Source organism: Lytechinus variegatus, chromosome 3 (assembly GCF_018143015.1).
Source record: "Lytechinus variegatus isolate NC3 chromosome 3, Lvar_3.0, whole genome shotgun sequence".
NCBI lineage: Eukaryota > Metazoa > Echinodermata > Echinoidea > Temnopleuroida > Toxopneustidae > Lytechinus > Lytechinus variegatus.
In genome coordinates, this window is record NC_054742.1 from 31,505,836 (window position 1) to 31,519,688 (window position 13,853).

General features: G+C 34.1%; 1 protein-coding gene across 1 annotated transcript in view; it reads left to right on the forward strand.

Annotated features, from left to right (window-relative positions):
* The window catches only part of LOC121412004 (ras-related protein Rab-27A-like), a 29,704-nt gene that overhangs the window by 7,662 nt on the left and 8,189 nt on the right, over positions 1-13,853 (forward strand). The gene's annotated exons all lie outside the window — the stretch shown is intronic.

The following is a 13,853-nucleotide window of genomic DNA, read 5'->3' on the forward strand; positions in this document are numbered from 1 at the left end:
AACTTTTCATGACTTCATGAAGATTTTATGAAGTGCCAGTTTATTAGAGTTTCATCATTTAATTGCATTTGAAAATGAAAATCTTGATGACTTGAATTATCAGATGTGCACAAATTTGCTATGTTTTTTTCAGTATATCTTCTGCAGCATAATCATAAAGCATTTAAAAGGATTAAAACCTGTTACATTAAACCGCAAGCTGAAAAGTTCATAGGCTTTAGAGAACACAATGAATCTCCTAAGATGATGTTGATGTTTATTATTTGTGAGAGAAACAGATGTTTTTCCTCATCAAGCAATGATTAGGGCACTTTACGGGATAATGATAGCATGTAGTGATTACATTTTGCAGGTGATTTTTTACAAGAAGAATTGTGTAGTATGGGGAGCTGTTAAGGGGTAACTCAATCTTGGATTATCGTGTAGTGGTGAATTTTGAAATAAACATATCTTGATCTACCTCTCCAGTGTTTAGATATTTTCTTGAAAAAAAAACTTATTTCACAACATATTCTCATTATGTTTTGCTTAAAATACTGCTGAAATCGACTTTGTGTTACATATTAAACAGAAATACCAGTAGTTGCAGTAAACACTGATTTCATGAGAAAGTCTGTAAAACAAGGCTTAATTGTCAGTATATCATCGAGAATCTAGATCTGGTACAGGTACATAAACTGAACTTTGTGAAATCTTGAAATCTACGCTGAAAAATGTTCACACTGAAGATCACCAACACAAATAAGCGCACGTGGGACAGTGTATAACAATTGCTTTGAATGTCGGGCCTGAAGCTTTACCCGAATCCTGTGCTTATTTACTGATTTCTCAGCAATTACACAATTTCTTCCAGAATCCCTGGGCACTTATGTTTTATTTATACAAATAGACACTTTGGTGGTCATTTAATTGGATTCTGTACAAACTCATTTTGATATCGTTACCAAAACTAGCATTTACCTTTAACTTCCTGCAACAATTTTTAACACTTACATCAATATTCAGTTAAAGTAGAAAAAAAGTTTGGTGACAAGTATTGATAGTGGCATGACACCTATTTAGGGTTTTGACTGAGTGTGCAGCCTATCTGCAAGTCATAGTAATGAGAATGATTTATAATAATGTCAATATTTGTTTGTGTTTGCAACAAGGATGATTTATGGTAAATGTTCTGTCATAAGATTAAGGAGAGTAAATCATATAATAGAAAATATGATCTTGAACTTAAAAAGTTAATGAGTGATTAAGTGATTCACCTGACAATTTGTCAGTGATTTTAAAAACCGGCATAAACCTTGGCTGGTCTCCAAAATAAAATTTTGAGTTAATCGCATTCAAAGTTTGGATGTTTTTCAAGAGCTGATAACTTTAATTTTAAAGAAACCTGAGCACAATTATTTATACCAAGTTAAAACATGCAAGGTGGGGCATCATGGTCTAGTGTTTAAGGCCCGTTTTTCAAGACTAGGGATGGGGGTTCAATTCCCAGCCATGGCATGTTTTCATTCAGCAAGAAATTTACCCACATTATGCTGCACTCAACCCAGGTGAGGTAAATGGGTACCAAAGGAAGTAATTCCTAAAAAAGCTGTGAGCACTGGAATAGGTAGACTAGCTTATCCGGGGTAATATAGGAACACCTTGAGCACCTAATATGATGGATATGTGCGCTATACAGTGCGTATCAAAAAAAGTTTACACTTAGAAAAAATCCTGTAAAATTATACATTTGTAATATCCTGAAGATTTTTCCACATTTTAACATCAGTACAGCTCCATTAAGCAAATGACGATATAACTGTCGAAAAATATTTCCGCTTGAGTGAGCACCACTTAGTTTTGAAAAGTTATTGAAAAAGGATTTGCGCAAAACTTTGAAAAAATTAAGTGAATAAAAGTAGACCTTGATCATGTAGAACACGTGGAACTTAGCCAGTAAAATTGATTTAAAGATATCTTTTACCCTTTTAAAACTTGTTTCCTTGCCCAAAACACTTCGAAGAGTGCATTGCGCACCACCCCACTCCCCCACACACATGAGGCCATCGTGACGATATTTGCTTTACACTGAGCTGTGATTTACATGAAATTGCTTAGGCTTGATTTTCTTTTTGTTAATCATTGTCAAGCTTGGAAAAAGTGTTTGTGCCAGTTCTTAAAATCACTCACAAATTAATATCCATTGACCATTTAGCGTATCAATGGGAGATGAAAAGAAAAGAAGAAAAAATGGCAAGGCAGATTTTAAGTTTTTCATTCTATCTAAAGCATTTTTCAAAATCATTGATTATATACCAGCATAGGGGAAATCCCTTCCCCCCCCCAACCAAATGCCCATCAAAATGCAACAAGATTGTATGGATATTGCTAAACGAGAGAGGCCTTGATCAAACAACTTCATCTCCAGGAGGTATCTTGTGCATCATGTCATGTGTAAGGCCAAGTGGATACATCTTCCTTTTCCATTCTTGATCTGCAACAATGCAGGTAAAACTTAGTTACCTGCAATAAGGCTTTAATTTCATAAGATTTTGTGGCAACACCGCCCTTAGGGTGAGAGTGATAATTGAACTGATGGATAAAAGTGAAACAGATGTTTGTTGGAGGAGTAACAGCATTGTTTTGTAAGTGACCGTATCTTAGAGCAGAAGACGCAGCTGAATTAGGTCTCCTTGCATCAATCATGGAGGGCATCTGTAAGCACTGTTCACGTTGTAATCCCTCTCAGGAACCAACACAGTTCCTCCAAAATCGAAATACGAAGCTTGTCAACTATTTAAACAGTAAAGGAGATAGAAGCAGTATCTTCACAACATGCATTAAATTAGACAAAGGTATTGTGTTATACCAAAATTTCTAGCTCCACCATCCATAAGGAATATAATTTGGACCTGTGACAAATCTGATACAAGTCATTTTCAAATTTATCAGCTGTTAAGAAGGTTGTATATCTTTATCTAGTTAATAATAATAATAATAATGACAATGATAATAATAGTAATAATAATAACAATAGTAATAATAATAATAATGATAGGCATTTATATAGCGCCATCTATCTAGAAAAATCTATTCCAAGGTGCATTGTTTATTATTATTATCCCGGCTTCAGCTCGAGCTGCCTTACAGCGCTCAGTGCATTTGAGGAATTAATCCTGCCGGATATCAGGTTGAGTGCAGCACTATGTGGACAAATTTCTTGCTCAAGGAAATTATGCCATGGCTGGGATTCAAACCCACAACCCTCTGTTTCAAAGTCTGAAGACTAATCCACTTGGCCCAACGCTCCACATTAGATGTGTATTTCTAATGATTTCTAACAATTTACCTTTTAAAAAAAAAAATTCATTTGCATACTAATGACTTTTGTATTCTCAACATAGGCTGCGGAAGCGGGGTGGGGGGGGGCATGTCCCCCCCCCTAAATTTTTAGCTGATGTCCTTTTTTTTTTTTTGCCTGTGTCCCCCTCAATTTTTTTGACTTGTCAAAAAATTGTGGTGGTGCCCCCCTAAAATTTTTGGCTTCCGCCGCCAATGAATATCAAAATCTACAAAGTCGTTTGTGGCATTTCAATTTGTTTTAATGATTACTCTTTATAAAGATAAAATACAGGCTACTGTTTTCTTATTCTATTCTATGTTTATTTAGAAATAGTGTTATGTATTAAATACAGCATGTGTGGATACAACTTCACCGTGTTTTTGAAAGCAGCAGTCTCTGATGGAATCCCCAATTTTGCCTGAATAGAGGTCGTTTGTCTAATTTGTTTTTCTTTCATTTGAGAGGAGGTGGGAAGAGAATGTTGAGGATAAAAGATCAAGATGGCAGTAGATGTATAACCTTAGTTTGTCTTGTTAAGGTGATTTTGAAGATGACAAATATCTATAAATCTGATTGTTTTTGAAGGTGTATTTTAACCCTATCTAGGCCGGAGGGGGGGGGCTCGGAGGCCCCCCTGAACGAGTCGCGCGATATTTACGCTGCACAAAATTTTTTGATCACGCCTCTCGCTGACTTTATACTCGCAAGTCTTGTGCAACTTTTGAGACCAAATTTGCGTCACCCGGGTACGTGGTTCCGAAGTTACGCATCGTTATGTAAGTGCATGTCAGACCAAAAATTGCTCAAAAACGTGAATTCCTGTACAAAGTCAATGTAAATTGTGTTTTCAACCAAAAATCATAAATGTATGATTATTTTTAGTTTTGCTGGCCTAAATGTATGTATTTTATGTTGTTTATGATCTTAGAAGAGTCCCCAACGAATTTCATTGAAAAAACAATGAAAAACAAAAGGTCAAAAAAACAGAAATACATAAGAAATTGCAAAAACAATATAATACATAAGAAATTGATCTGATATCACAATTTTTTCATGTGCACTTGCTAAGAACATCACAAAGAGTTTCTATGCCAAAAATTAGAACATTTGGAGCTTTATTTATGGAGTTAAGAGGAAAAAGTATGATTTCGCATACTAATTACGCATAAATTAGCATAGTTACTTAATAACAATTCGCATGAAATAAATTACTATACCATTTTGTAGATTATATCCCAGACAACCTGTGTGCCAATTTTCGGCGCGATCGCGCGGTCAACGGCCGAGATCTCAAGGGGGGGCCTGGGAGGCCCCCCTCGGCCATATGAACTCCCAAAATACCCCGGCCTAGATAGGGTTAAATACTACTTGAATGAGCTTCACCATTATTTTTCTCTAATTTTTCTGCTTTTATTAAAGTGAACTTATTGTCAGGATGAACAACAAGAGTATAATATGATGTTTGGCTACTTTGGCTATCATTCATTAACAATGATAATAATGACTATTGTGATTATATTTTCAGTAAAATTTATTTCAAAAATGATAGCTGCTGAAAAATAGATAATCAATCACGTTTGCATGAAATAAAAAGGATCTGACATGTGCAGGGTAAGTTATATATTTCATGGATGATAGTACTAACAAAATATAAATATTTGTGCAGGATACTCTTTACATACACACATATCACTGACTTATACCAAAAAAATTGCTTCAATATATTGACATTTATCTAATCTAAACATTTTGAGTATCAATCTTCTAAATTATCATTGCAGAAAAGTAAGTCCATTACTGTTCAGCGATGTGGAATTGATTTGAATTTTGAACATTTTTCTTTAAATTAAGTGTGCCCTACATTTCTAGTTGCAAACTGCAATAATCTTGTTGGAAAGGATGTCACTAATGGGGAAAGAGAAAAACACAATTTATCACAGTCCTTAGGGCTTTATTTGCTTTTTGCAATGAAGTGCATCCACTTATTATCCTGGTTCTTCTGTCTGTTCCTTCGTACTGTCAATCGAATGAGGATGAAATGAGTTTAATACTGCAAACCAGTAAGTCACCTCACAGGGCCCCCATCATATTATATTTAAAGATGTATTTTCAGGATCTATGTTTAAAGACCCAGACCGGACCCAAAAATGAAATTGACAAATTATATACCAATCGAATGCTTATAAGCTACTAAATACAGCATTGTGAGCTTTATTCATTTTCACCCTTCCCAGCTGAGTATTTTGCTTAAGAATATTCCAATTATCGGGCTTCGAACCCGGCTTAGAAAATAGGCTTTATTGTGCTTTTCAAATGCCTCGAGACCGTGACGTCACGTTGTGTAAGAAGCGTCGCGATTCCATAGGTTTGTACACAGAAAAACTGGGGGTTTTTTTTGCTTTCCAGATTACGCATTTCATTTTCTTCACTTCCATCACAGAGTGATATCACATACATTTTTTCCTACATGCTTAAATTATGAAATCTACAGTTTTTAACTAGTTTTTGCCATATTTTATTTCCTGCTTATTTGGCGTAGATTTCAAATCTATCTGCATTCAGATTATGTATCACAACTTTTCCTGACATAGCAATTTAGGCCCAATAAGACCAAAACAAAGAAGTCACAAAAAAGGCAGTGAATAGTTGTAGGTTTCCATCAATTTCAACAGTGAATAATTGTGAGTGCCATTTTCATCTGAAAACGGGAAAAAAATTGGATTCATAATATAGAAATGGAAGAAAATACCCAATGCTTTTGTACACAAACCTATGGAATCGAACCCTCCAGACACAACATGACGTCATCCTTTCCAGGCGACGTGGGGTGCTCAATCGAAGCGTACTTTGGAGGAGCAGTTTCTTTGATTTTTATCTAATATTTCTAAAAAATGGAAGGAGATGTATAGAATATTTTTGGTATATTTGTATTGTATGAATCATTGCCTTTCTTTTAATATATGATTGTTTTTACACCGGTCAGGGTCTTTAAAAGATGGAGAAACAAATGTATGTGGAATGGAGGACGGTTTCATATTTAATTTGAAATTCTGCAAATTTCTTCAATCTTGAATGTGATGCCTTGGCTGATCATATATCAATGCCATGATACAGACTTTATGAAATGTCATGAATGGATATTCTTTCCTGAGTGAACATACATGTATTTAATATGTTCTGCATGTTGAAAAATGGTTATGAAGAAATTCTAGAAATATAGGATATCAATTGAAGTTCACTTGGAATAGCACTTTTACATTCTTCAGTATAGTTGAAAAATGCATTTTGATTGGTGGAAGTAGCCTACATTATAGGAAGCAGTAGAATGATTATATCATTACAGAATTACTTTTACCAAAAGAAATTGCAAAACCACCTGTAAAGATTACCTATGCTTAATATTAGCAAATGTTACTTTACCCGCCGGTGAGTTTAATCAAGAATTTAGATTGGGGTACAGGGTGGAGATAACTTAGCTCCACCCTGTAATAGTCAAGTTTGTTGGTGTGCTTTCAAATTTCATTGATACAGGATTTGTAATCATACCTCCCTATACAGATTTCAAATGCTGAGTGAATACAAAATAGCATATGATCTGTATGTAAATTTCTGCGATTTCTGCCTTTCATGGCAGTATTATATTTTCAAATTAACAACACTGCCATCAAGCAATGAAACAATCTCTATCTGTATGTTGTTGTTGCTGATCTTGAAAGAAAACCCCAAATTATGAATAATAATTCTTTTTAAGGACAAGTTCATCTCAACTAAAAATAAAATAAAGAAAAATCCAATAAGCAAAACACCGAAAATTTCATCAATGTACAATAAGAAAGTTATGACATCTTTAAGTGTTGCTTAATTATACAAAAAATTTATATGCACATCCTGGTCGGTATGCAAATGAGGGGACTGATGACATCGCCCACTCACTATTGCTTTTGTATTTTATCATATGAAATATGAAATATTTTCTCATTGTCTTACGAAAAAAAGTTTTGTTCCTCCTTGAACATGTGAAATTATCATTGTTTTGACATTTTATGGTTCATTCAAGTAGGTCCTTATTGCCAAAAACTGTAAAAATTATTATATTGTATAATTCAAACAATAAAAAGCGAAAGAAATAATGAGTGAGGTTCATCATCATTCTCTCATTTGCATGTCAGTGAGTTGTGCATATGACTGATTTGTGAAAAATAGGTGAAACTTTAAAATGTCATAATTTTCTTATTTGACATCTGAGTTTGATGAAATTTTCAGTGATATACTGATTTTCTTTTATTGATTTGAATCAACAATTTCTGGGGAGGACTTGACCTTTAAATGAGATTTTGAGGCCTTAACCTCTCATTCAGTTCAATACGCTCAACACTGGATTAGGATTGTGGCCCTCTTTTTTATATGTTGCCTAATGAGCACAGCATTTCTTTATGATAAAATGGCTGACATAGCAGTAAAAGTCAAATAAGAGGCAATCAAATATATCACAAAAAAATATAGTCTATAGAGGTTTTATTCATTTAAGCATATAAATGATATAACATAAAAATATAATATTGGATTTTCAAATATAATTTCTCAGCAAATTATTAAAGGTATTGTAATTTGTAATCTGGTAAAGAAGAAAATTATCAATTTTTTTTTACATACATTCCCAAGTCATCTTTTTTTTTCAAATCAAATTTATCCTCAGATAAATTATCCTGCTAATCTTCAAGTTAAGATGCATTTTAGTTTCGGCTCAGGATAGTTATTCCATGAAACTAAGCATTACATATACCGGCACTAGAATGTACTCCATAGGCCAAGGCCACATTTTGCTATCAAGCAAAATCCCTCATATGGGATTTCTTTAATCTCAAGATTAATACATGTAATCCCCAACAAGGGTTGAGCAGGACAGAACCCCAAATTTGAACAAACCCGGACTGATTGAAACCAGTCTTTATATACCATGTTTCAGCTATAGACACCGTGTTTGAGCATGACCTTACTATAGATATTCTTTTACATCTAGGGATCATACTTCCATGCAGGCTTGCTTCCATGCTCTCCTTGCTTTAGACTCTAAGCTTTTTATGCCTCCATCTATCTAGAAGGGTGCTGGAGGCATTATTGGTTCACAAGTTTATTGTAGCAAATTGTTTCAAAGTAAAGGTTAACTTGAGGATGTCATGTGGGGGAGGTGAGACTCTGTACATATGCAGTAAACACCCGCGACCTTAAAGGTATTGTTTAACTTTGTGAGCAGCCGATTTGAAAAATCCTCAAACCAAGATGAAACATGTGTTACAAGTGCATGTATTAGAACTAATAAACCCTGAAACAAACCATTATTGAGAATGAGAAGCTAAAACTACAAGGCAAATCCCGATGTTGTAAATAGCCGTCTTATTGACGCATAAATAGTACACATTAGTGTATGGGACAAAATTAAGATGGTGAATCCGGTCAATTTATATTTCAATTTTTGAAGCACTAAATAATGATTTTCAAACGCAATTTTTCTGGGCTTCATTTTTGTAACATATCACAGACACAGGTGACAAGTGTGACCTTCTAGCTCAGATTTTTTAAAAGTCAAACCAATGTTAACCAATCACTTTAAATGAGAGTAAGGGGGTTTATTAGACTTTTATGTTCGGGTGAAAATTTTCACATTTTTACATAAGTGATTTTCAATGCATGTATTTTGAGATGTTGAAATAAAGCATATGGATATCTTTTTTATTAAAAAAAATGAAAAACTAAGAATATTGATTGAAGTTAAGGCTCATTTTTATTATCAGGAGAAATATGGATACTTACTGGATATGATATCATATCATCTTCCTTGGATGGAATCACACGTTTTAATTACTTGAAAAATTATTTGATAGTGGATTTGATATTCATGGCTTATAATTGACTTGAGAGTTTTCAAAAGTATGCCTATTTCATCTGCATGCCAACAATTAACCATTTTTGAGAGGCTTTCTGTGCTTTGTGTGCATCATGTATTCCACTAGATAAAAATGACTTCGGGAGAATGAAATCTTATTACCACTGTGTTGTGAATTTTACAAAGGTTTAGCATGAATTATCTGTGCACTAATGGCATAGCTGATGTGCCATCAATCTATGAAATCCATACCCTTATTCTAGCTCGGCAACTTTTAAGTGGCATTATCAGATCGATTTATTTGTACTATTTCCACATTAAATAAAAGATTATTTAATAAGGCACTAAACGTTTTATAAAATTGCACTAATCAAATAAAATCAAATAAATCAACTGCTACTACAGAATTCAGATTGTTAACTATAAAAGAAGGCTGGATGAGAAGTACATGAATTTATTTACTTAATTTGGCATTTATTGGCCAAAAACATTGGGGGAAAAAGAAGGAAATAGTTCATTATGTTCAGGTTATTGTGCTTTTATTTCGATTTTGTGTATGGAAAGGTCAATAAGTCTACAACTCTAGTCCCTTTTTAGGCCTTAGAGAGTGTCATTAATAGTGTAATTTATCATTTAGTATTAACATTTGAAGCTCATTTTATTACTCATATGACCTGGAATCTTTTACAAACTGATCAAATATAAATATGTATGGTGATTGTTGCTCTAGAAGTTTTTAACAGGTAGATATAACTTCATAGGTTTGATGGGGAGTCTTTTGCGGCAGACTATAGTATACATGCGTCCTGTTTGAGATGTAAACATCTGAACCTACGAGGGGGTAACACAATCCCATTTTAGGCTCGCTGTCGTAGGAGACCCCCCTTGCGATTGATGTGAGGGCATGGGTTTGGTGTCATGTCTGTTGTGAAGGCGCATTCCTGTTTTCTGCTCTGCTGCAATAAACAACAAGTACCCCTTTTCCCCCATTTGCTCTGGCATTTTGAATAATGCTAAAACCTATTTTGTACCCTTTTCCGTATTCCCTGTGCTGTGTGCCTGCATTTATTGGAAAAGTGCAGTTGGCCACAGAATTTAAAGGTATTGTTCAACTTGTAACAAACATTCTTCAAATAAGTTACTCTAAATTGAAGGAAATCTTTCAATTAATTTCTTTTACCATTATATATATTTTCATCAGTATTCAGGATTGTTTTTGGTTTCAATTTTTGATAACTTCCTGTAGAAGTATTGAAATGTTTAATGAATTGATGATTAAGTTATAGAACCTTATTTTCCAATGTCACCATGTATAATTCAATCAGTAGGTTCTTCCTTTCCTTACGGTGGTTGGGCCCCTCTTTGAAAAGAGACATGGGGGTTCTCACAAATCTATTGTTAGCTTCACGTATGCTCTGCAAACAGAAAACAGAGAGGAGAACGTCTGCAACATCCCCTAGAGGTTCTCATCACAAATTCTATCATGTTGATCAAATGAAAAGTTTGTATGTCTCAAACAGGTGCAAGGTTGGGATGCCTGAAGGCAGAGGAATTGATCAGAGAAGAAAATTACTGTAACCTGTAGTTCCAACATCCTGTACAAGATGCAATGGAACACCTACCGAGTTTACCTGATTGTCTCATAGAGACTTCCTGAAAGTATGATTCTTGATTGATTAATTGACAGGTATCACAGATATATGATTAGGAGTAACAAATATCCTGACAAGATAACCGAAACACAGGCTGTTTAAATTACCAATATGAATTCTCCATTATCCTTACTTTTTCCAACTCAGCTGGAATTCTCTGTATTCTCTCTGATAGTTGAATATAATTATCTGAGATGGTAGTTCTGTAGTACTCAACCATGTTATATGGTTTCATCATGAGACAGGAATCTAGTACAAAGGAAATGACCTGTTAATGATATCATTCTATGATTTTAATGCTTTTCCAGTTGCACTTCAAATTATTCTTTGCTATAAATATACTCAATAAACTGACATAAGGGTATTGATAATTATTCAAATTTGAATAGAACCTGAAATGCCATGCCACAAAGAATAGCTTTAGATTTGCCATGATAGAAAATATGAGACATGAGTGCTACCTTGGACAGTTTACTTGTTCACTGTTCACTCCTAATTACGGATATCTGAAATAAAATTTTATCTGTCCGTGGTTTGTAAATGCTGGATCTAGATTTACATCATAGCTTTAGATTTGAATTTAAAGCTAGCAATCGGCTACTCATAAACCACAGCCAAACACAATTTACATTAAATCCCTTAAATTTAGAGTGCAGAAGACACAACCATCTCCTTTCCTTTTACAATTTAATTCAAATACAAGGCTATTTCATGTGGTTAAAAGAAACATTGTCACAAAGAAATATCTGTTTAGTATGTGCTAAAGGACTGACATTTTTTTGGAGAATGATAGTCAATAGATAATTGACACCACACAACTCATTTGAAAAAGAGTATTTAAATTTGCTCTTTACTCTTACTGTCTCTTTTACATTTTTTTTTCAGTATTCTAATATAAGAGACAAATGATTTTGTGATGTTTGAAGTGGATTGGAATGGGGGAAATTGATATCAAATGCACGAGACAATCACACTCCAGAGACATTATCAAATCATGTAGCATCTCTAATACCATATCATTTGGGATAGAGTAGAATGTCAGAGATACATCTTCATCAACGATTCATTGAATTTTAGTTTGTTTCATGGAAACGAAGAATTCGTCATTTGTGGCTCTTTTGGGAGACGCTGTCAGAAGGATAGTTACATTCTGTTTTATCCAGCTTCTATATTGCTGTGAGTTTTGAATTTGTTTCAAATTGTAGTAGTTCAGTTTTTGCAAAGACAGAGGAAGAATACTGAACTTTTTATAAAACAAGGCTTGAAAGCAGAAAGAAATTGGAAATAATTCTGTGTAAGATGGAAAGAAAATAAACTATAGAGAGAGGAGAGAAAAATAGAGAGGAGAGGGAAACTTGGATAAGAGAGGAATGGGATGGATTGAAAAATATTCTTCAGTTCGTAATTTTCCTTCTCAGTTTACGAAACATGAAGCATATTTGTGAAGACAAGGGTTGATACTATCTGTAGATGTGGGTGTAGTTTTGATCATTCATAGCACATACTTGGATCATATATGTCTAATGCAGCAGGTCGCCTGGAGAGGGGGTATGGAACCATTATATCAGTTAGACCACTTTCGTGACTAGAGTGCAAATTGCATCAAAATGGTAAACATTTCAGAATACCCAAATGAATAGCCTGTGTCAAAACCTTTGATCTGACATTTAAATGTGGTGCTTTGCAGTTCAAAAAGGCATTAAAAAGTTTTACATACATGAGGCATTTTGACTGTAACAAAGGTAATAAGTAATAAGTAATTTACTTTCATGCCCGAGCAAAATGATGTTTATTTTATGAGGTAAAAATGTGGATCTTTGTTAAACCATCCTCATCTTAAATCCTTGACCTGTCATTAGTCTTTACTCATGACCGCTCATCACCGGTCATTAGTATATCTACGCATTAGGCCAAATAAATGACGGTCACGTGTGTGCGCAAGGATATCATATCATTAGGATTCTTTTTATTAGGATCCATTTTGTCATATTTTATTTTGAGAATATTACATGGGAATTTCAACTACAAGTCAGTGAGTGGAGTTTATTTTTACAGATTAAAAACCAAATAGCTTAGAGTAATCTAGGACTGAATGGATGCAGTATGTTACCATCTTCCTTTGATATAGGATATTGGTATATGTGGAGGGGATGGATGGTATAAGAGAGCTTTTTATAATGAAACGTAATTGTACATGTATGTGATAATCTTTTTTTATCAATGTAGTGTATGCTATATCAAATGTTTATCTTTAGGGGAAAATGATAACAGATATTTAGATATCTTATGAAATTTTTAGCAGTGTTGATGTTCCTTAAATGTTCTACAGAAATTACAATACTTAATCAGCTACTTGTAAGTTGTGCTTTTTTCTATGCTTTGGGAATAGAGAAACAAATTATTCTTATTGTTTCTTTAAATGTATGAATGTGACTATAATTGTAGTCACTAAAATATTTCAAAGGTTTTCCCATGACCAGGGAATTTCTGCCAGAGTAAGGGGTCTTTTTCCATGATAATTTTTTTTTCATCCTGTTGAATTCTGTAAAGGGATTATAACGTGATTTTAATGTTTCTCATGGCATCTCCTCTCTTTGCACTCAGTGTTGGGAATCATTAGATGATTCCCTTTTGACCACATATATAGAAGGTCTAGTGTATCATGATGGCAAATAACTACGCCGTAATGGTAATTGCATTGGAAATTGGATCTATTTTTAAATGTTGTTGTTTTGTACCTCTTTCATCAATTTTGAATCTGTGTCAGGAAGGAAATACATGTTTCTGAGTTGTTTGTCAGCAGTAAGGGAATTTCAAGGCACTTGGTAGGTTAACATCTAACACAGATAACAGGTTTCTTATTGTTTAGAGAGTGAGAAGGTGAAAGTCAATGAGAGAAAAAGAAAAAAGGAAGAGAAGAGAGAGAAACAAGGAGAGATAAAAGGTGCCTGAGAATGTGTGTGGTTGGAGTGTGGGTGTGTGTGTGTGTTTAAAG